Consider the following 15,691-nt stretch of genomic DNA (forward strand, 5'->3'; position numbering starts at 1 on the left):
ACAAAAGGAAAAAAAGAAATGGGCAAAATTAATATTAATAATACATTTTGTTTAATCCAAAATATCTGAAATGTGTTCAACACGAGGCCCCAACCACACGTCGAGTGTCGACAGTCGCAGGGGGGTGAGTGGGCGTCATGTCGGAGCGCTCTGATCCAGACGCAGCCCCGGGAATGCCTCACCTTCACCGCAACTTCAGTGGTTACAAGAGGTTCCCCATGCCTCTCTAGGTTATTCCTTGAGAGAGAGGGCAAGACAGGGAGCAAGAGAGAGGGCAGTTTCATCACCTCCATGCTGCTCAGAGAAGGGAGCTGATTGGCCCAAGATAACCCGTCGTCAGAAAGTAGCCAAGGTGGGACCGTGGCCAGCTGTTTGGACTCCAGTTCTGTCTCGAATACAGCAGTGGTTCCCAAACTTGTCTGCACACTCACATCCCTTGCGGATGTTTTAACATTTCTGAAGCCCAGCCACACTCCCAGGGCGTTAAACCACAACATCTGGGGTGGGACTCGGGGGTGAGGAGCTGGGAAAGCTCCCTGTGGTCTGGGCGCGTGGCCGTGGGTGGAGGGCACTGGGGTGCCACCGCCACCCTCGGAGTGTGGCCCACAAACCAGCAGCGTGGGCATCAGCCGTGCCTCATCTCGGACGGCGGCCAGGCCTGCTGATGCAGAACCCCACAGAGGAGCCCAGCTCACGCTCCAGGCCGAGAAGCATCTGACGGAAAACATGGAATTCTGCGTTTACTTGGGAGAAAACACAGTCCAGGACATTTCCACGATGCAGGTTTATTGAGCAGGGCAGTAGCTGGTGGCCTTTGGGTTTTCATTAAATTAATATTATGTGACTCATGCTGCTTTCTCGGTGTTATTAGGACTTTATTTCTGAGCCATCATCATGAACTCCCTCTCCACGGCACAGACTTGATTTGAAAGAACCCTAGAGAAACTGCCTGAAATGTCTCTCTGTCCATTTCTCTCAGGCTTAAATGGCGTTGAACCTTTGTTTAATAACATTAAACTCTGCTTTCTCATTCAGCCAGCAGATGTATGAGAACTGACTGTGCGGGTGATGTGGGAGGGTGAAGTCAGGGAGAAAAGCTACCGATGAGCTCCTGTTTTCGGGGATAGCCGTGGAACGACAGACAAGGTGACTCATGACCCTGGAATCCAGGGCCCCGGGATTCACAGGGGGGAGAGGTCTTCCTGCTCTGGGGTGACAGAAGCTCTCATTAAGGAGGTGCTGGGGGATTTGGACGTTCACGGGTGGAGGGAAGGTGCCTTTACAGGAGACATTCGCCGGCACAGCTGCAATCAGTCGGGGAACGTGGATGTGTCTTAGGACGCTCAGCTGCAGGGACAGAAATCCCACTTGACCTGGTGAAGGCAGGAAGAGCCATTTTCGGCTCATGGCATCTACGGGTTGGACCTCCAAACAGTGAAGAGGCCTCTGGAACATCGAGAACCACACACGCCCAAACTACCAGGACTCTTTCTCTCTAATGTTTCTTCAGGCCAGTTCCATCCTCTCTTATATCAAACTGGCTTCAAACACGATAGCAACATGACTGCAAGAAATTCCCATCTTTTATGTACATCCTACACCTTCCAGTACGAGAGAGCGAAACCCCAGGTGTCTGGAACTCAAGCCAAAATATCAGGAGAGGAGAGGACGTAGATGCAGATAGAATAGAAACAAGATTGGCCATGAGTCGGTCCTTGCTGAAGCCGCATATTAAGTTCACGGGGTTTGTTATGCGATGTGGTCCTACTTTTACATACGTTGGAAATTTTCTTTAAATTAAAAAAAAAAAAATCCCCAGGCAAGAATCATGTTCACTTGTCTTGATCCAACCTTGGGTCAAGCAAGAGTGAGCAGGACACGTGGTGACGTGAGGACTTGGTGGCTCTGGTGAGAACCTCATGTCTGGGACTATGGGGCAGACAAAAGGGGGTTCCATCTCCAGGGAAAGGGACGGAGGGGTCCCAGGCAAAAGCCCCCCACTCCATGCTGACATCTGATGTTCTGTTACCTGCTTCTCTCCCCTGGGCTCCGGGCCCACACTTCTGAGGATCGGCACTGTCCCGGCCGGATGTCCCGTGGACACCTGTACCCCGATGTGCTCAAAATCAACCTCAGCCACGTCCCAGTCCTGAGGGTCTGCTCCTCCTCCACTGAGATGCTCCAGCCAGAAATTTCTGAGTTGTAGTCGACCAACCCTGTTTCCCCACCCCGGACTCATCTCTCAGCTTTGTGGATTCTACCTCTGACATATTATCTACTTCACCTCGTCCTCCTTACTCCCTGCTCCACGGCCCTGATTCAGAATTCTCCCAGCCTCTCCTGCTCCAGAGCCCACACTGGCTCACGCAACCCCTCACAGCCGCCCACGACACCAACGTAATGACTTTGTTCTGTGCTTCGATGTTGCCTAACGACCCTAAGGCATCACGGCCATTTAAAATCTGGTCTTACGCTGCTTCTAAAGCTCCTTGCCATTTGCACCATTGTACATATCTACACGTATGTACACTTACTCTTTTGCACTTCTACACACGCCCCCTCTTCATTATGAACACGTTGGCCAAATTCGACAAGCTTGAGCTGAAAACCCACCTCCTTGATAAGAAACCTCCTCTGACTTCTCCAGCGGTACTCCCCGTCCCACAGGCTGTTTCAGACCCTCCCAGGGTGGCCCTTCCAATACCACACAGCAGTGACCTTTCCACGTTTGTGCCCTCCTACCCCCACGCAGAGACCCACTTTGAGTTCTGACGAGCGGATCCCTTGTTCGTGATGAGTCAGTATGTTAATACGCTGGAAAGCCACAGTACAGAATAGGCTCTTGATTACGAGGGCTCCCAAAACTCTAGCTCAGCCACCTGTTGACAATAAGACTGATTCAGTCGGCTCCAGTGAAAGGGAACTGTCTCCTGACACAACCCACTCCACTTGTGGTGAGCTCCTGCAAGGTCCTTCCCTCCACTGACCCTTGAATGCTGCTCTCTGCACCTCTGGCCTGGAGCCCGAGCTCTACTCCTTACCACCTCCTGGAGCACTACCAGACTTCACCTGTCAGCTCTTCTGTGCCTCGGGTGAAGTGTCAAATGACCTTTCAAGAGTCCTCAGAGGGCAGGGTTAGAGTCGAGAAGCCTCTGAGCATGGGTCAGCCCGTCTCCATCTCTCTGGGTCTGTGGCTGTGGAGTTGCACGCAACACTCAGGTGTGGTTGGCTTGGGAACAGGACATCAGCAAAGTGTGAGAAGACTCGTGAGTGGTGCGGAGGGCATTCTCGATGCTGCCTCACGTGGTCTAGCTTTTCACCGCAATGCTTGGCAATGCACGATGAAGAACAGAGGAGACGGGTTTGTATTTATCTAAGACTGGGGATTGGCGGTAAGAGGAGGGTGGCAAGGAGAGAACCACTCTGGAAATCCCTTCCACCCAGTCATACCATCTTCCTCCCACCATCGTCTCAGTCCCTTCGTTCCTTGAAGGCTGGGGCATCTCAAGCAAATTTGTTCAGATTTTCTGCTCTACATTATCAGAGTCTATTGATCTGTTGTTTTTTAAAACAAAATGTGCCTTTATTTTTTTTTCTTCCTTTTTTTAAATTAGCATGTAATGTATTACTGGTTTCAGAGGTACAGGCCTGTGATTCATTAGTCTTACATAACACCCAGTGCTCATTACATCACATGTCCTCCTAAATGCTCATCACTCGGTTACACCCCCCCCCCAGCAACACTCAGTTTGTTTCCTATGATTAAGAGTCTCTTTTGGTTTGTCTCCCTCTCTGATTTCGTCTTGTTTTATTTTTTCCCTCTCTTCCGCTATGATCCTCTGTTTTGTTTCTTAAATTCCACTTATGAGTGAGATCATATGATAATTGTCTTTCTCTGATTGACTTATTTTGCTTAGCGTAATACCCTCCAGATGTCCATCGATAGATGAATGGATAAAGAAGATGCGGTTCATACACAGAATAGAATATTATTCAGTTATCAAAAAATGAAATCTTGCCATTTGCAATGACATGGATGGAACTAGAGAGTACTAATCTGTTTCTTTAAAAAATCTATCTTTTCTCCTTATTTGACACAGCAAAGAGCAAGGCATTTTTCACATTATTTTCTGAAGAATATGGTCTCAAAACTTGATAGATTAATGATTCTTTTAGTAGAGATTACATGAAAACAAAATAAACCTTATGTCATTAGTTTTTCAAAAATAAAGTGGAGTTTCTAAGTCACCCTTGATCTGGGTTCTGTAAACACGTGAGAGTCAGGCTCCAAGGCCAGGTACCCTGAAGGAAGGGACTGGTCCCTTCACGGGTCTCTACTTAGTTTGGGGGTGAAAGTAGGGATCGGGTGGGAGGATGTGTGAAACTCTCCCTACCTCAATGGATGATCTCAAAGGGGAAGAATAGTTGGAATTAGAGCCGGAGTGATTTGGTAGCCATAAAGAAGAAATTCTGATTGTCAGAGTCTCTAAATAACGCTACAACCAAGCCCAACACCAACATTCTTTGAAACAGCCCCCTGCTGCTTGACTAAGGGAGGAACGCCCCATGGGAGGATTAGGATGGATGTTGATGGCCTGGAGGCAGTGTGACCTGATCAGCAGGGCTTTAGACTGGATTTAGAAGAGGGAGACAGACACCCAGACAGGCCTGGGAAGCCAGCTGGTGTGGAGGACAGGTTTGGCTCACACAGGAGGAGCCCCACGAGGCCCCTGGGAAGGGCGGCTGTGAAGGATGCATGAGCCCGGGCTGCCTGCATAGTAACGCACGCTTCTCCACTAACAACGTGGACTTGAGGTCCTGGTAGAGTATAGTAAATGCAGGCTCATGAGGATAGGGTGACTTGGTGTGATAAGAACGCAAGGTAGGGATACAGGGATTAAAAAGGGCAAACTTTTTTTGTAAATGACCAGTTAGAAGGGAAAGTGGAATAGGGCTCCAGGTGCATAGTGCACAACATGGATTGAGGGCGAGGCACAAGGTCCTGGGGACGAGACGATGTCTGAGACAAACATGATTCCCGCCCTCATGGAGCCTACAGTCTAGTGGGGAGAGTGTAGTAAGTATTGAGAGAAGGTTCTTGTGAGCTAGGGAGTGAGTAACGATGGAAGTTGGGGAGATAAGGGGCTCGGAGGCCATATGAAGGAATTTAGACCTTATCTGGTATCGAGGGACATGATTGAAGGATTTTATGTTTTATAATTGAAGCAGGGACATCATGGTCAAATTTAATGGGCATCAAGAACTAAGTTTCCAGAGACTGGAAACTAAGACAGAAATCTAGGCGAGAAAGGATCATAATTTAGATTAAGGTGGGAATGGATTCAATGACAGGGATTAGAGCTGGCAAAACCCACATCAACTGGAAAAAAATCTAAGATAGTAGCAAAACTGCGGGCTCTGGCTTCTGGACAGTGAGTTTCCACTGAAGTGGGAACATGGGAAGAGGTTCTGGCTCGATGGGGTGGGGGTCAGGGAAGAAACTGAGTTCAGATGCGGACATGCTGAGTAGAAGGGGCCGGGGAGCCCTTGGGGAAGCCTAGGAAGGGAGGAGGAGATGTGGGAAGAAAGGGGACCACTGTTCAAGACCTGGAAGTTGAGGTCATCCAGACAGAGGCCCCTCATGAAATCCCGTGTGTGCACTTTGGTCTGTGGCACCGGGCGGGGCCGGTGCCAGTGTCAGCACCAACCCTGTCCAGACTCGCTCCTCAACAACGTTGTTTTAAATAAATAGATCTACACGGGTTCGGTGCTCCGGTGGTTCCAGTCTGCCAAATTAAGAACGTAATTGCCTTATGGGGGACTTGGCAACACATCAAGATCTGAATGGAGCATGAGGAGATCTAATAACACATCCACAAAAGGTAATGTTATTAAACACTGAAGTCCTACTTACGGATTTAGGAATTGTTGACCTTAAAAGTGTATATCCCTCATCCCTGATGGTTATATGTCTTTTGCATCTATCCAGGCTGAAGGAACCCTTGTCCTGGACCCTCACACTCAGATGGATTTGCAGAGGACCCAGTGTCTCAGAACTGCCGATCCACGGCTGAGGTCACATGCCAGAAAGACAGACAAACGTGCTCAGGTCAAGAAGTCCTCTTGACTTGTCAAAACTCGTAAGAATGCATCTCACTGTCTCCTGGGTTTAAGCTGTATCTCAGAAATTAGTGAGATGCAAATTATGTGACCTGCCTGTTTGCATAAGCGGTCCCTGTCATGCTTCAGGGCAGATCTGACACAAGCATCCCATAATTACAGGATAGCTCTGGGGACTGGCTTCAATTAACCAAGCTGCTTCTCAGTTATCATTATATTATCCGTATTTATAGCATTTGACATTTTCACAGTGCTCTTTAATCATATTGTATGTGGGTTGCCTTAATCTAAATCTTTCAACATACTTGGGATACCAGATGTTCCTGTTCTCTGGATCTTCCAGATGGAGAAACAGAGGGTGGACCAGAGTTCCAATGACAGCACCTGAGAGTTACAGTCCCAGGTCACTTGGGCAGGTTTGTGGTGGTTAAGCATTCAAACCAAGGCAAAGGTCCTCTAGGTAAGGTTGTGTAGGGTAATGGGACACTAAGTCTCTGGACTAATGGTGAAAACATACTGTCTTTAGTCAAAGTTCTGAGGACTGGACATGCCTAACCAGAGCAATGGAACGTCTGGCACCTATAGTCTTGGCGACCACCAGCACATCAAGCCAAGAGCTGTCACAAGGCTTCTGATCTCTTATACACTGAGCTAGCTCTGGCGTTTTTGGTCCTTTCTCCCCTGGGTCCAAGAGCTCTTTAGTCTGTCCTGGGTCTTCCACATCTCCCGACTGGACAGTGGAGCTTAGAGCAGGGAAGAGAGGGTTGTCTGTATCTGAAATACAAACATAGGGTTCCACCATCTTCTCCCTGCTTCCCCACCCCCCCACACACACACAGCTTGAGCACGGACCCTGACTGCAGAGAGTCTGACAAAATTTTGTTCGTGAATGGATACGATTACCACTCTGACTTGCAGCAGCCCCGCAGCAGTACTGGTGCGCGTCCCAGCAGCTCTTGCGGTCACGTCCAGCTCAACGGGCATAACGATGCATGTAGGTACCTGATGTTCTCTGCCCAGCCATCCCCCGAATCTATGGCAGAATCCGTGGAAGGGATACCCCTCTGCCTTTCCATACCTGACTGGAGACACAGTAGCCCCCCTCAAGTCTCCCAAGATTTCCTTCTTTCATCGTAATGCGTCAATCTCATCCCCAAGTTCGCAGATCTGGAAATTATTTGAACATAGGGCTGGATTTGTTAGAAATATTTTTTGGCACTGCATATGAAACCAACCGAAGGTTATATCATGTGCTGTTTTTTTCTTCTCTTGATTTAATGGTGGACGTGATGCTTAGGTTTTGTTTTTTTAATTGGATGAGTAATTTCAAAGACGAAGAACCTGTCCCGAGATTTCCCTCATAAAGCTCAGGGTTTGATCAAGCACGACAGGCTGGTTTTGTAAATGTCATGACTCAGCAAAGTTCTTTCTCAGTGAACATACGGTCACACATTGTCACATACTCCAAGGCAGCATTTCAAACCTCAGCTTCCCATGTTAGCCCTTCCAGCCCTGTCCCCCACGCATCCTCCCAGCAGAGAACCACGCAAGCAGCTGAAGAACCCCTCCACCTTCCCTACTTACCCTCTTCAGGTCTTCATCTTCCTGCTCATTTACGACCAACTTGGTGGGTGACCTGTTGTCTTCGGTCAACGCTGGTCCTCTCTTTGTGCTTTTGATTCTCTGTTGTTCTCCCTCTCCTCTCGCTCCGTCAGGCCTCCCCTCCGGACTCTTCAGTTTCTTCTCACTGTGTCCTTCCTCCCTGCCTGCAAAAAGACCAAGCCTTCCTTATCTTAGAAAAGAAACCCCCTTCCCCTGAAAACAAAATAGAGTCCTACATCTCATCTACTATTCACCATCGATCGCTCTAAACCACATTCCACACCCAGGTGTGATCCGGGCAGGGTTCCACCATAATTCATGATCACTCAGAAACTCAGAATGTGATCTGACTTGGAAATAGAGTCTTTGAAGAATTAATTAAGAATCTCTAGAAAAAATCATCATGGATTTAAGGTTGGGTCGACAGCGGGCTCTGACTCTCTTCACCTCCCATTGGTGTGTGGTGATGGCCTCCCACCCACTCTGCCTTCATCCTCCCTGTCCGACCCATCGTTCACACTGCCGCTCCTGGTACATTTCTAAAACATATGTTACTCTCTGATGGAAAGTCCCAGGTGGTTCCCCACTGTCTGGCCCTGACATTTTTCAATTCCTCCATAATTTAGTCCCAATATCTATAATCTGATTGATGTTATACCTCTTAACCCCACCTGAGTCCCCCCTGGAGCAGCCTTTCCCAACCTTTGTGCCACTATTGACCCCCTCCCCAAGCCTTTTTAGACATTTTTGTTTCCTAATTATCTCATCCCAGGAAATTTTAATAACACAAATAATACTATATATGTGTCATGTTCTGGACCCCTTTGGAGAGCCACAAATCACTGGGATATCTAAAATAGTTTTGCCCCAAAAGCCAATTTTCACACATCCTTGGAGGTGATCTCACTCCACGTCCAGAACTAAGAATGTGTCAGCGAGTGTGAATCAGAATCGGATTTCTTCTCTGAGATGCACGAGCTGTGTGACTACTGAGAAGTTGTTCAAATCCTCTGGTCATCAGAGATCCCCATGCAGACAGTGAGGCCTTCCACGAACGCACCTCACCCACCAGCTTCCCTTCTGTCCATTCCTGTCTCCCTTCCGTCCCTTTCCCGGGGGCCGATGCCAAGAGCACACTGCCTGGTAAACTTCCTGCAGGCTTATCTCTGTCTCAGAGACAGAGTCTGCTTCCTGGGGACAGCGACCAGACAATGTCCTATTTACTGCCTGGCACAGAGGGGCGCCCCGCAAATGGGAATTTTCTCCCTCCAGATTCTGGCCCCCGTCCTTCTTGCCACTTCCACGGCCTGTCCCTACACGCTCTGGATACTCTCTCTTGCTCAAGAGTCACCGTCTTGGAGCCTTTCCCCGGGGTGGAGTGCGAGCACGCCCTGGGCGCCCCCCAGCCTTTCCTGTTGGCCTGCATCTGCGCTTCCCCCGTGCTGGCGCAGACCAGGAACAGCATGGTTGCTGAGTGAACAGACACGTTCTGCCTGCCTCACAGGATGTTCCCTGTGGTCGGAAGCTGGGTCCGCCCTCCTGGTGCCCGTTCCAGATGACAGAACATGCATCGTCTCTGGGTTCCGGGCCCTGCCCCAGAGCTCTCTCTTCTGTCCCATCCAAACCCATTTTTCTTTGCAGCACCACGCTCCAGTTCGGTGAGAGACCACGACAGGGGAGGCTTCGAATGCTTAGACTTTGTACTTAGCTGGTGGCCAGCTACTTCCAATGCTTGGGGAAAACGGTAGGATGAAGAATAAGAAGGTAGCATTAGATTTGGCCAGTAGAGAGTCATGTGAGCGGTGGGCTGCCAGAGGTCGTGGCAGGGACTCCCAACTGAAACTGAAATTTCCTGGGTCCTGGGTCCTGCCCCCAGAGATTGTGACTTATCACTCTGGAGTGTGAGCTGGGCTCTGCAAGTTTGAAGAAATACTCAGTGAGTTTTAATGTGTAGACAAGTCTGAGAACCGCCGGTCTCTGGGGTTACTGACTATCGACAAAGTGGAGGTAGTGAGTAGAGACCACTCTTTCTGAAAGCTCGGCGTGAAGGGATACATATGCCCAGAAGCTTGAGGGATAGAAGGGTGCCAGGAAGGTGACCATTTGTCTGTTTGTTTTCAAGGTGGGGAAACTTGGAAATTTTTGTCAGCTAAAGGAAAGAATCCAGGGCACAGTAGAGATGAAAGTTGATAGAGTGAGAAGTTTCTCAAATAATCCCGGAGGGGATGGGTCGGTGGCAGTAGTGGAGGGATCTGTCTTAGGAGGAGAAACAAACGTATTCTTTGTACTGCATTCTTTGCTTAGAATGACCCCTTGTTCCTTCAAAGCCCAGCTCAGAGCAGGAGTCTACGGGAGCAAATTATTCTGTATTCTTGGAGCACTTTCTACATTTCTGCTGTCATTTTTATAAGGAGGGTTATATAAGATCACGAGAGTCATTTCTGTAGGAATCTTTCTCCCTGACGGCAAGACTGTCCTCATTCGACTTTGTGATCTCTTTGTAAGTCCCGTGCAGTTCCTGGAAAATACTATATTTATTTAGATGAATTACACCCTACCTTTTTACAGAAATGATTTAAGAAAGTTTACAGGGATATGGAAATTTTAATTTAGCATAAAAGTGCGGGTTTAAAAGGGAAGAGGAAAAAATCCTGAGAGGTCACAAAATAGAATAAAAAACAAACCATACTTGCAAAAGATCACCTACATGTCAGCTTTGAAAAGGGCAGCTTGTGGCTCTGAGTTTTCTGGTCCAGCCAATGAAAAAGGATCAAATCTGGACCGTAAAACTCACAGTGGTCATTGGAAGTGAGTGGATAACAGAGGGACAATAGTCACTCAAGTCTTCTTGGCATCAAGCTTCAAAGCAAACTTCTTCCAATGGGTTCTAATAAAGACGACTTTCCATGGCATGATGAAAAACGTCTTTGTTCCCGTTATCTAGTGCATGTAGTAAATTGCTCTGAAGCTTGGCGGCCAAGACGATTTATCAACTCTCATTGTTCTCCTGGGTTGACAGGCTTAGCTAGGTGGTTTCCGCGTGGGGTCCTTCCTAAGGTTGAGTCAGCTGGTGGCCGAGGCTGACAGCATCTGAAGGCTTCTGCTCTCACGGATCGGCCTGGGATGGTTGGAGGGGCGGCAGGGGTGGGGTTGGGGGGGGCGGTCTGACGTCTCTCCACGCAGAGCAGAAGCTTCCTCACAGCATGGCAGCCGGCTTTCCCCAAAGGAAACGGATCAAGACAGTCAGACAGAAGCTGGGAGGCTTCTTGGACTCCAGCCTGGGAAGTCTCAGGATCACGTCTACCCTGTTCTTCTACTCAGAGCACACGCAGGCGAAACAGAATTCAAGGGGCTGCAGGAACAGAAAGCGTCGCGGGCTGGGAAGCCGGAGCTGGTGATTAAGAAGCTGCAGACTGGGGGCAGAAGGAGGCCCAGGCCGCCTCCACCGGTGGGCGCTCCCCGCTCAGTCTGCGGACCTGAAGACCAGGGTCATTTTGATGGAAGTCGCAGTTTCAGTACGCGCACACAAAGGAAGTCGAGTCACAAGACTTCTCACTCCAGAAGCCCAGGAAGGGGGGAGGGTGCGGCGGTGTCGGACGGCTGGAGTTCAAGCCTGCGCAAGGGTTTGCCTTCCCAACCTTTGAGCTCTTACCAGTTCACAACGTACTTTTTCCTAAGAGGTATGGTCACTCCCCTTTCTGAACTAGAGTTCAGGGAAGTAATCCGCCCAAGGTGGCGACACCGGGACTCCAATCCCGATCTGTCCCACGTGCAGTCCTGGGCTGCTACTCCGTTGAACCAAGCTGCTGCTCACCCCACTGCACTGAACCATAGAAAAGCAGTTTTTAAAAAGGACGAGATCTGGATTTCTCAGCTCTACTGATTTGAACAGCTGCTCGATAACGTTTTGTTAAATATTTGATCTAACCAGGGACGGGACCCAGCAAAGTGGGCACAGCAGAGGGACAACAAAGATGGTGGGGGTGCGTATGAAGGTGCCAACAAGAAAATGATTGCCACGAGTTACCGTCCATTAGGCCATTCTGGGAGGTCTGGCGGAGGAAGGGGTGGGCAACGAGAGAATGTGGAAAAGGTTCAGCGGGAGGGAAGGAAAGGGGCAGAAGAAGAGGAACTTGAGGCTGGGAAGGGAACTTCACCCTCCAGGAATGACAGAGTGCCACGCGATGCCAAGGTCCAGGGGGTGACATTGTTTGTGAGTAGTTGAGTAGAGAAGCGGGAAGAGTCAGTAAACATGAGTCAACAGAGGACTGTGAGTCCAGGCTCTTGGTCGGGAGTGCTGTCCCTGGCACTGAGCCCCAGCTTCATCATCAGGGAAAGGAAGTCAGAGAAGGGTGGAGAGGGAGGGAGGATGGGAGGCAGTGCAAGAAACAGCATAGACAGGAAGAGCATTCCTGGGCCAGGCACGTACCAGCCCCAAGAAAGGTCCCACAATCAGATATGCAGACTCCAAGAAAAAGAAGAAAAACAGGTCCTCCGGGATCTCATCTGTCTTTGTATTTGCTGCATTTCTGGTGCATAGTAGGTCTTAGGAGAGCTGGCTGATCTCCACTGTGTTAATGTTGCCTTATCGCCATGTGAATGGAGCAGTACTTCAACTTTGAGATGCTGATTTGTGAAGTATCTTAAAACATCTAGAACATCTTCATTACCCTAAAGTACTTTCTTTCCTCTTTCTTTTTCCTGTTTGGCTTTAAAAGACCTTTATTATTCCCTCCCAATTATAAAAATAATACATGCCCAGAATATACACAGACACCAGAAAAGAACAACCAACCAAATCAAAACAAAATCTCTATAATCTCACTGGCCAGGAACAGTCCTCCCCCCCACCCCAGGCTTAAACTTTTAAAGTACATTTACATCTTGTACCTATCTTGTGCTCTGTGTTTATTCAAACTATTACAGATATTTTCCTATGATACTAAATGCGGTCCTTCAATTTCTGTTTCAATGGCACACATCAGTCCATTGTCCGAACATGCTATCACTTACTTCAGGCTTTGATGTGGCCCAGTTTTTTTCTCTTTGCTATTATAAACTAGGCTGTCATAAACATCCTACTATTTAAAAATCTATGTGCAAAACAACTTATTTCCTTAGGCTACATTCCAACCAGAATTACTTGACTATAGATGTGGTATGCTTTTAAGTCTTAATATGTATTGTCAAGTTTCCTTCTAGAAAATGATATCAATTAACACTCCCACCAGAAGGCTGTGGATCAGAGTGCTTCCTTTTCCACATCATGTCCAACAGAGTACTAAAAGTCTTCAACCCTTTAAAAAATTTTTTTGGATCAATTTAAGAAGGTTAAAAATACATTTTTAAAATATGCTTTTTAAAAACTAAGGAGTCTGGGCGCGCCTGGTGGGCTCAGTCGGTTGAGCGTCTGCCTTCGGCTCTGGTCATGATCCTGGGGTCCTGGCTTGAAGCAGGCTCCTTGCTCAGCGGGGAGCTTTTTTTTTCCATATAGTTCCTATTGATCACTTTAATAAAATGCTTGTCCAACGTATTTTGCCCCTTTTCCCTGTTGGGGTGGTTTTCAAAAATTTTTTTTAAATAAAAATTTTTTTCTTTTTTTTAAGCCGGCTCCATGCCTAGTGCAGAGCCCAACTCGGGGCTTGAACTCAAGACCCTGAGATCATACCCTGAGCTGAGATCAGGAGTCGGATGCTTAACTGACTGAGCCACCTGGGTGCCCCGGGGTTTTATTTTTAATGAACTTATAGCAAATATTTTTGCCTAGTTCTTCAGAATTCTGAAGATTAAAGGATGTACATTTTTTAGTATGGAGAATCTCAAACTTTTGTCTAAAATAGAGAATAACACATCACAGCCTCATGTGCCCATCAACTCATCACTGAAATGCCTCAATTATCAAGTCACTGCTCATAAGCTTCGTGTATCTCTCCTCCTCTCCTCTTTCCCAGAGGATTTTTTGGCAGCATATCCCTCCACATCACATCATCTCTAGATGTTTCTGTATTTAGAAGACTGAAAACTTATGTAGTCAAGTCACTGATTTTTTTCTTTGGTGGCTTCTGCCTTTGATACTATGCTCAACATAATGTAAATTTTCATTTCTGTTTTCCAGTTGTCTTTTGGTTTCGTGAAAAACGTCCTTAATTTTTTGATCCATCAAAATTGAATTTTATCTTTTTTGGTTTTTTTTTTTGGTTGTTGTTTTTTTTTTTTTTTAAGATTTTATTTATTTATTCGACAGAGATAGAGACAGCCAGCGAGAGAGGGAACACAGCACGGGAGTGGGAGAGGAAGAAGCAGGCTCCCAGCAGAGAAGCCTGATGTGGGGCTCGATCCCAGAACGCCGGGATCACGCCCTGAGCCGAAGGCAGACGCTTAACCGCTGTGCCACCCAGGCGCCCCCGAATTTTATCTTTTTTGAAATATTTAACCAGTGATTGAATGAATTAATATATCCCCACTGATCTATCAACTTAATCATATGGTAAATACTTATAAACAGCGAGGTCATTTTGGTTTCTCTCCTTGGTCTTACGCTGGTATTACTTTTCTTTTTTGGTGTTACAATTTTTTTTTTAAGATTTTTATTTATTTATGTGACAGAGAGACAGCCAGCGAGAGAGGGAACACAGCAGGGGAGTGGGAGAGGAAGAAGAAGGCTCCCAGCAGAGGAGCCTGACGTGGGACTCGATCCCGGAATGCCAGGATCACTCTCTGAGCCGAAGGCAGACGCTTAACAACTGCGCTACCCAGGCGCCCTGGTGTTACAATTTTTTTAAGTATGCATTTGGTATTTGTTATTATAAGTTCCCTACAGATTGTTATATTATTATTATAAATAATACTACAGATTAATCATTCATGTGCACTGTTTTAATGTGTAACTATCCAAAATTCTGGGGAAAAAAAAACCCTTAAAATTAATGCCATGATATTATTATCACCTTCAAATTCGATTTGCAAGCTCCACATATAAAAGGCCATTCCCACTTAAAAAAATTACTTGGGGCGCCTGGGTGGCTCTGTCGTTGGGCGTCTGCCTTCAGCTCAGGTCAGGATCCTGGGGTCCTGGGATCGAGCCCCGCATTGGCCTCCCTGCTCAGCGGGGAGCCTGCTTCTCCCTCTCCCTCTCCCACCCCCCCTGCTTCTGTTCCTTCTTTCGCTGTCTCTCTGCCAAATAAATAAAGAAAATCTTTAAAAAATAATAAAATAAAATAAAAAATTAAAAAATTACTTAACATCATCTATTACATCTTTGCATCGTTTAAAAAAGTGATTAGAAATTACCAGCAATTGAATTCCAATCAGTTGACAGAGACATTTTGAGCTCTAGGACTTAATGTTTGGTGCTGATTACACTGGGTGGAACCAGACGGACTCAGTCCCTATCTTGAGTAGTTTACCAAGTCCGAATTGTGTGATCAGTTTCAGGGGCGCTGGGCCTCCTGTTAGGAATCCAGGAACAGACTAACACCAAAGGCAGGTCTGAAGACAGTCATCCAGGCAACGGCTGGAACTGTGAAAACACTTATCTGTGGGTGGTTGGTGTTTTATTTCTTTCAATCCTTATCTCAGGCACTGCTTTCTCAGCATTTCGTGGCTCTATGAGGTCTCCCCAGCTGGATTCCAGTGACCTCATTTACAACACTTTTGATAAGAGCCCTCCGGCTGAAAAGGGGTTCTGGGAAAAGATATTTTGCCTCCCAAAGCTCTTCTCTGAATGGCAGGCCCCCTCCCCAATGAACACTGGCACAAGTTCCCTGGGATAGCCTCAAAGGATCATTTCTGCTATTTTTTCCAAAATTTTAAGCTTTTATTTTTTTCACATTTCAGATGTGCTGGTTTACTAGAGATCTCCTGCAAAATCTACCCCACCTTTGGTCGTACTTCAGTTTTTCTCCGGGAATAAGCAGGATCCAGGCGTAACTACTCCACTGTCGAACGACACGATCCTCTTTGTCCTTAT

At 47.4% G+C, this 15,691-nt stretch overlaps 1 long non-coding RNA gene across 6 annotated transcripts in view; it reads right to left on the minus strand.

The window, feature by feature from the left end:
• The window catches only part of LOC123802374 (uncharacterized), a 32,410-nt gene that overhangs the window by 11,314 nt on the left and 5,405 nt on the right, over positions 1-15,691 (minus strand). For 3 of the 6 annotated variants that reach the window (XR_006782512.2, XR_006782513.2, XR_015722070.1), the window contains exon 4: positions 8,915-15,686. This is a non-coding gene — a long non-coding RNA (uncharacterized LOC123802374). Of the gene's footprint in view, positions 1-28; positions 7,887-8,914; positions 15,687-15,691 lie in introns of those variants that run through there. The other 3 variants (XR_015722069.1, XR_015722071.1, XR_015722068.1) reach the window with 3 other exon arrangements.

This window comes from Ursus americanus, chromosome 28, assembly GCF_024610735.1.
Source record: "Ursus americanus isolate L20-20 chromosome 28, mUrsAme1.1.p, whole genome shotgun sequence".
Taxonomy (NCBI): Eukaryota; Metazoa; Chordata; class Mammalia; order Carnivora; family Ursidae; genus Ursus; species Ursus americanus.